This window comes from Leptonychotes weddellii, chromosome 14 (genome assembly GCF_054177405.1).
Source record: "Leptonychotes weddellii isolate Sample4059 chromosome 14, ASM5417740v2, whole genome shotgun sequence".
NCBI classification, from domain to species: domain Eukaryota; kingdom Metazoa; phylum Chordata; class Mammalia; order Carnivora; family Phocidae; genus Leptonychotes; species Leptonychotes weddellii.
The window spans coordinates 4,044,083-4,052,446 of NC_138382.1; the positions used below are offsets into that span (position 1 = coordinate 4,044,083).

At 46.9% G+C, this 8,364-nt stretch overlaps 1 long non-coding RNA gene across 1 annotated transcript; it reads left to right on the forward strand.

The window, feature by feature from the left end:
• The first annotated feature begins 5,296 nt into the window (after positions 1 to 5,296).
• Positions 5,297 to 7,653, forward strand: LOC145716920 (uncharacterized). The gene is made up of 2 exons (XR_014139859.1): positions 5,297 to 5,506; positions 5,948 to 7,653. It is a non-coding gene; the product is annotated as an uncharacterized LOC145716920 (long non-coding RNA).
• The last annotated feature ends 711 nt before the right edge of the window (positions 7,654 to 8,364 follow it).

Below are 8,364 nucleotides of genomic sequence, written 5' to 3' on the forward strand. Positions count from 1 at the left end.
ATAAAGAGGGGGGGTGCCTGGGTGGCTCGGTCGTTAAGCGTCTGCCTTAGGCTCGGGTCTCAGGGTCCTGAGATCGAGCCCGCATCAGGCTCTCTGCGCGGCGGGAAGCCTGCTTCTCCCTCTCCCACTCCCCCTGCTTGTGTTCCTGCTCTTGCTAACTCTCTCTCTCTGTCAAATAAATAAATAAAATCTTTAAAAAAAAAAAAAAAAGAAAGAAAGAGGGCAGAGCAGGTCCACAGTGGTGCTCAGTCAGAGGTAACTTCTCCCTAGCTGGGACTATTGCCCCACCCACTAAAGGTGCCCCTAGCCCGATGCATCGCCTGTAGCCCCCCTGGTAATTCCAGGTCATTTGTGTCCGCACTTTCCAACTGAAGGTTTAATCCCACCCGCCTCTGGGGTCCTCTACTCTTCAATCGGTTGTCAAATGTCTTCTGAAGACGCTGAGGACGCATCTCAAGGAGGAGAGTATGAGGAACATGACCTGGGGACGCACTCCCAGCCAGTTCCTGGCCACACTGGCCGCGCCCTGTTTACCCAGTGGCTTCCAGATGCCCGCCCCAGGGCAGCCCGCGTCCAGGTCCTCAGGGAAATCAGGACAGGAAGGAGGACGTGATAGGTTTCTCACAAAATCAAACCTGTTCAATTAAAAAGTCCTGTCCTTCATTCTGAGATTATGCCCTTCCTAGACTTTGCATTAAAATTCACCTTCTTTTAAGAGATCAAAGTCCTAAAGACAGCTTAATATTTTATATTGTGCTTTTGTTTTAAATATGTTTATGTCTTTATTCTGGCCACAGCGAGCTGTGGTCCCGGGGCCGGTGGTACGCTGAGGAACGCGGCTGGAGCAACGAGCAACTTGTCTTCTTTATTTGTATCTAGTACTCAGCACTTCTTTCTGTGTATCATACCACGGTTTATGTAAGTATGCGTAAGTAAATACGCACATGCAAGGGGGTCTTTTGTTTCTGATAGGGCAACAATCCATCACAGTTTTGGAGCTCTGTTCTGGAGAGCAAGGCCTGCAGACTTACTGACTCCCGTGGTTCTGGGACAGCCCCTCCCTGCCTAAGTGCAGCATCACCTCAGCCCCCGGGGGACGTTACAGTGCGGGGGCCCCCACCTGCTTTTGCAAGCACCCCCGGGAACCCTTTTCCATGGGCCTTTACTGTGGGCACAAAGACTCTCCGCACATCGAGGCTGGGGGCACTCCTGAGTCCATCACAGATGGGCACCAGATTCTGAAGTCCATAGGGGTGCGATCTCAGGCAGTGACGATCAGTGCTTTTTCACTCAAACACACCTGGGAGATCTCGCTGTCACCACCAGTGACAGTAATTCACCGAGTGCGAGCCCTGGGCTGAGGTTTTGGTAAGGGAACAGCTTCACTAAATAGCCAGATGCTGTCCTGAGCACCGTACCTGGATCAAGTGAATTACGGTGTCCATAGGACACAGGTGTGGAACCTGTCGGAGGAGTTGGGTGGGTGACTTTGCCTGAGTCACTCAGCTGCAGAGCCACAGAATAAGGCTCCAGAGCCTCTCTTGATTCGCAGACCCTGCCATCACAGGCCCAGCTCCCCTCCGTGCACACGAGCAGCCCCGCAGCAGACTCTTCAAATGCCTAATGCAGTTCAGCCTGCTTCATCCTACACTGCAGAGCCCATGTGTCCCTGGGGCCCACACTGAGCTGCAGCTGTAATCCACTGACAGGTGGCTTCTCAGCCTTTCTGCAGGAGCTGCCCAGGTGCCCACCTGGGAGGTCAGACTTGTCACCAGTCTCAAGTGTCCGCCCAGACAATGCCGAGTTCTCCGTGGAGTGCCGAAGCCCCGTTTTTAGGTGGGGAGAACTGAGGCTCCAAAGGGTGCAATTTTCCTTCTGCAAAACAAGCAATCTCCATTGTAGTTGTCAAAGGTATTGATGAGCACGGGGCAATAGGAGATTGCGTTTCAAGAGCCAGGATACCAAGAGTGCTCTTTGACCCCGTGATCGTTAATGCCATCAGTGAGAAGTCCCCACGAGCTCGCGGAAGTGAGGGATGACTTTCAGGCGTCCTGGGTAAAGCCATGAACATAGTATCTACCAGCGCCGCCTCCTTGCAGGTGCCCTGGGGGCCTTCCATGGCGGGGAGTTTGCACAGGGGGACTCCTGTGTCTCTGGGATTGGGCCCCGTGTTGGGCTCTGTGCTCAGCAAGGAGTCTGTTTGTCTCTCTTCTTCTGCTCTTCTCCCTGCCTGTGCGCGCGCGCTCTCTCTCTCTCTCAAATAAATAAAAATAAAATCTTAAAAAAATGAGATGGAGACCAGCGTTGAGGGTCCCCTGGGAGACACAACCATTTAAGCCACCTAAGCAAAACAAATCTAGCTTGTTTCCTGAACACAAGCAATACTTAACCTAGGTTATTTCTTGTAAATGTCTCTGGTGATCATAAAAAAACCTTAAGTCATTGTCCTAAAAATGGATAAGACAATCACTTTTAACCGATCCCCTGCTGTCTGGAAACCCCCACTGTAATGACCAACCACCGTAAAGGGTGAGCAGCTCCCTCGTTTTTGCTGTATAAGCCATCCCAAACCGTCATGCCCTGAGCTTCATAAAAGTTTTGAATCTGAAAACTCCCAGGTTGCATATGAACGGTTCTTATATGCACAATAAACTCTTACTAAATGCTATTTTATTGATCTGCTTTTAATTTTTACTGTTTCTGGATTTTTGACATTAGTAATTTTGTGGAGAATATCTTGCAAATATATGTAGTCAGTTGGAGCCAAGGGTTGAATTCCTTTGGCAGTTACAGGGAAATTATAAAAAGAGATCAAAATGTTTGCATTTTTCATATTTGCATCTTTCCTTTTCATTTTATTCATGATTTTTTTGTAACGTCAACAGGAGAAAGATAACAGAATTTATACTTTGCTTATACTGATGGCTACTACCACACCTCAGTAATTTAATAAATAGCATTAATTTAATTCTATTAAATACATAGAAATTTAATAAATATAATTCTGATTACTAATGATACTGCATTTCATAAGATATTTTCTACAGTTGTTAAAGATGTCTTTAATTAGTTTTGTTTTTTTCCATTCAAGTCCGTTCCTGAATCATTGCCTAAACTTCATTATAATTGCTAGTAATTCCACAAAAATTGTCTTTACCTTCTTTCCTAGGAGAAATGACTGAGGAAGAAATAAGAGTAGGTAGGGTATTTATTGCAGACATTAAATATAAAGATAGTGTACATGTCTTTGGATTGTTTAGGAAAAAACAACACAGGCCCCAAATGGGGTCACTTACATGGAGTTCATAAACTTGTGCTTAATACATAATCAAACTTCAATTTCAATGTCCCCCAGAAACGTTGCCTTAACTAGTCAGTCAGGAACTGACTCTCCACACCCCAAAGAAAGATGAGGTCATCTCATGATAAGACCCCTCGTTTTTCCCCTAGAGAGCAGCCTCGCCTGGAACACTTTTTTTTTTCTTTTGCTAGTCACTTTCTTGCCCCCGCCCTCCGTCTGCACAGATTGCAGAGTTAATTGTAATGTGTCGTTCTGATTTATTTGAGGCCTCTGACATACAATCCAGGCAAAATTCTTTGATCGGAGGCCTTGGCTCTGGGGGCTGAGGTGCTCCGTCCTCGGAGGCCTGGCTCAGCATGGCAGTGGGACTGGCCCAGCAGGACTGCCAGGCCAAGGGCCATACGCTGAGGACACAGAGGGGCAGACTTCACCGACTGTGTGACCCAGGAGCCAAGGACAGAGTCTGGGAGGACACTGACGACATGATGGAAAAAACAACGCTTGCAACAGACCAACACTTCTCTAGAGAAATGTTAACAAGAGTCCTTGAGGGAGAATCTTTGAAGCCACTGAGTTTCTATAAAAAGTAGTCAGGAACCGAAGTATGGTGTAAAATGGTAACAATGAATAGGATGAAGAAAGACTATTGATTGGCCTAGGTTGCAGGAGTGTATCAAAAACCTCTAAGAGGAGCACCTGGGTGGCTCAGTCGTTAAGCGTCTGCCTTCCGCTCAGGTCATGATCCCAGGGTCCTGGGATCGAGCCTCGCGTCAGCCTCCCTGCTCAGCCTGTTTCTCCCTCTCCTTCTCCCCATCTCCCACTCGTGCTCTCTCTTGCTCTCTCTCTCTCAAATAAATAAAATCTTTAAAAGAAACAAAGACAACGCCCCCTAAGGAAACAGAAACTCTGTGGAGTAAATGAGGAAAAAACTGAACAAAACCAAAGTCTCCCAGCACCGAGGTCGCCATGGTACCAGGTGGGAACGAGGCCCCAGAGCGCACCCTCTCCCGGGGCTGGCCTGCAGGCACACTCCCTGCGTGGCCTGCTCCCCAGTTCCCTGGAACCTGTGGGAAGGAACAAGGGGGTCTGCAACAGCCACATGCCCACAGACTGGTCCTTAGGACTGAGTTGCCTCGTGGACACGGAGAGAAAGCCAGGGCTGGCTCTGGGGTGTCAAGAAAAGATTATTCATGACATTTGCCAGGCCGACTGCCTGCAGATGGGCTTTACTGCGATGTGGTTTTATAGTGGGTGGGGGGTAGATTGGGTTCAACTCCAAACACAACAAGGAAAAGGGGGATTTATAGCCAAGGGTGGGGCGGGGGGAGGGCAAGTAGACGGAAAATCACTAAGAGGAAAGGTCAGGAGTAAAGGAGCTTCTGGCAAAACTGTCCTACCAGGATTCTTGCTGAGGGCAGGCCAGGTAGAGCAGACATCCCCTGGGGGATGGTGGAGGATACAGAACCTTATCAGATACCAAGGGCCCAGGGTGATCTGGCCAAACTGACAGCAGGATTCTTGCCAGAATGGGACTCCACAATGGAGGGGCCTGAGCAATGTTTGGTCAAGGAGAGAATCTTTGCCAGTGGGTCTGCTGTGCCCTTCGTTGACCCTGGCTGGACCAGGTCCTGGGGCATGCAAGGAGGAGCCAAGGTTGGGCTGGATCCCTGAGCATGGCCCTGCCTGGACGTTCGGGACCACAGCCCAAAGGCAAATAAGACTGCATTCTATAAAGAATGCGTAGAAGGCTTCTGGGGTGACCTGGGCTCTGCCAAGCCCCAGTCTTCCCCAAGACTCCCTGCCCTCCAGCCCTGTCCCACCCACTCACCCATGCCCCGGGTTCTTGGCCAGCCAGCTGCTCCCTGCTGTGCCTGGATGGCCAGCAGCCAGACGTGTCTCTGTCCAGAGGCCAGGGGCCCCAAGGCAGGCTCTGGGCTGGGTCCTGTCTTTCCTAGACACAGACAATCAACAGATGATCCCAGTAACCTCCAAGGATGCAGACATGGGAAAAAGTGGATGAAGACAGGGGAAGGCCCATGGGTGGTGGGGCGTCAGCTCAGTGCTGGTGGGCTTCATGAGGAGGGTCCCACTATGAACACATAAATACTAGATCTAATATTGTGTCAGGCAGGGATGTGAGCTAGCAAGGACAACAGAGACCTTTTGGAAGCTATTTTGGATGGGCACTCAGGAGACCCCACTGAGGTGAGTGATGGAAGTGTGTGCTGTGGGTGGGAAGAACATGCCAGAGTGCAGAGTCTCAGAAGGAGTATCCAGAACATCTGAGGGAAAGCACAGAGCCCAGCAAGGCTGCAGTGCAAGGAGCAAGGGAAGGAGGTGAGCGTGAGGCCAAGAGGCCTGGGGCCAGGCCATATATGGGTGTTATGATCAGATGGGACACCACTGGACAATTTGGGGGGATGGCACAGTCAGACTTACATTTGCAGGGGTCACTGGCACTCTGCAAGCAGGCCAGGGGTAAGGGAGAGGACACAGGGCCATTGATAGGAGGTTTTTGCAGTAGCTGGAGAAAGAGACTGCGGGCAGAGGATCTGGTGGGGTCCGTCCCCCACTTTTGTTCTTGGTATTCCAGCTGTACACCTTCGGATGTGGGACACTGAACGGTTTCCTCCGTCTCACCCACAGACCACAGTTTGCTCCAGAACTTGACCGGCCACACTTCCTGAGGGTGGACGGAGAGCAGATTCATGTCTCAGGTCGGCAGTTCTGACAGCCGTTTAGTTTAATCCAATGGTCGTGGTCTGTGGTTACGCTTGCAGTTTTATGGCTGTGACATTATTTGTTTTCTGTCTGCCTTTTACCCTGGACTATATGCTTCATGAAAGCAGAAAATTATGTTTTAAATCACTACTGCATCCCTAGTCTTAACACAGTGCCTGACACCTAGCGGTTCCTCAAATTGTGGTGCGTTCCTGTCTGGGTCTTACTGACAGAGAAGGAGAACACTGCAAAGAGAAAGGTTGGACATGTATTCCTGTGTTCTTTCCTACGTTAGACTTTGAGTGCCCTAATTTCTCCTCTTTGTCTTCTCTGTCATAATCTTTTCCTTACTGCCGTGAAGAATGAGAAGACTTTTCTGGGAAAAATTTAAATGTCTCACCATCAGTTCTAACTGATGAATGTAATACTGAATTCATAATTTAGTTAGTTTAATTTATTATAGTTAGTAAATATTTTTCCTATGCTTTCTATATTTTGAAAATGTGTCAGCATTTATTACTTATGAAAAACAGGCGCTAAATAAAATTCATTTTTTGAAGCCTTCGGACTATAAATTATAAGGGCCAGAAGCCACATGTTTATGGTTCTGTTTCTCAAGCATCCAGCCCAGTGGTGTGGTGAAGGGATAATGGTGACCGTGGGGACAGATCTCTGCTGACACAGGGACTCAGCTTCTCACCAACCTGTTTGACTTATTCCATAGAGAGTGAGAATTTTTCTGAAGGAATGTTGGTATTTTTAAATCACAGTTTATTAGACAAGTCAATTGCTTTTATATACCAGCAATGAATAAGTGGAATGTGAAATTAAAAACTCAATGCTATTTATCTTAGCATCAAAACAAATGAAATACATAGGTATAAACCTTACAAAATACGTATAACATCTATAGGAGGTAAACTTCTAACCTCTGATGAATGAAATCAAAGAACAATTAACTAGAGACACCTGGGTGGCTCAGTCTGTTAAGTGTCTGCCTTTGGCTCAGGTCATGATCCTGGGATCCTGGGATCGAGTCCTCCATGAGGCTCCTTGTTCAGTGGGGAGCCTGTTTCTTCCTCGGCCTGCTGCTCCCCCTGCTTGTGCTCTCTCTCTCTGACAAATAATAAATAAAATATTTTAAAAAAATAAAGAAGTATTAAATAAATGGAGACATAGTCCATGTTCATAGACAAGAAGACTCAATATTGTCAAGATGTCAGTTCTTCTCAACTTGATCTATAGATTCAACACAATCGCAATCAAAATCCCAAGTTATGTTACGGATACTGACAAACTGGTTCTGAAGTTTATATGGAGAGGGAAAAGACCCAGAATAGTCAACACATATTGAAGGAGAAGAACAAAGTTGGAAGACTGACACTATCTTACTTCAGATTTACTACAAAGCCACAGTAATCAAGAGAGTTTGGTATTGGTAAGAGAACATACAAATAGACGAATGGGACAGAATGGAGAGTCCAGAAATAGACACACATAAATCAAGTTGACTGATCTTTGGCAAAGGACCAAAGGCAACACAATGGAACAAAGACAATCTTTTCAACAAATGGTGCTGTAACAACTGGACGTCCACATGCAAAAACAAAACAAAACAAAACAAAACAAAAGACACCTCAAAATGGATCACAGACCTAAATGTAAAACTATAAAACTCCAAGAAGAAACATAGGAAAAATCCCTGATGACCTTGGGTATGGCAAGACTCTTAGATACGACACCAAAGGCACAATCCACAAAAGAAACAATCGGTAAGCTGGAAATCATAAAAATTAAAAACTTTTGCTCTTTAAAAAAAATGTCAAGAGAATGAGAAGACAAGACACAGACTTAAAAATATCTGCAAGAGGGGGCACCTGGGTGGCTCAGTTGGTTAAGCGACTGCCTTCGGCTCAGGTCATGATCCTGGAGTCCCTGGTTGGAGTCCCTCATCGGGCTCCCTGCTCGGCAGGGAGTCTGCTTCTCCCTCTGACCCTCCTCCCTCTCATGCTCTCTGTTTCTCATTCTCTCTCTCTCAAATAAATAAATAAAATCTTAAAAAAAAAAAATATCTGCAAGAGACACATCTCATAAAGGATTGTTATCCAGAATACACAGAGAACCAAGCTAGCAAACTGATTAAAAAATGGGCAGAAGATCTGGACACTGCGTCAAAGAAGTTGCATGGGTGGCCAATAAGCATATGAAAAGACCCTCACAATTATATGTCATTAGAGAATTGCAAATTAAAACAACAATGGGACACCACTAGACACTTAGGAGAATGGCCAAAATCCAGAACACCGACAACACCAAATACTGACGAGGATGTGGAGCAACAA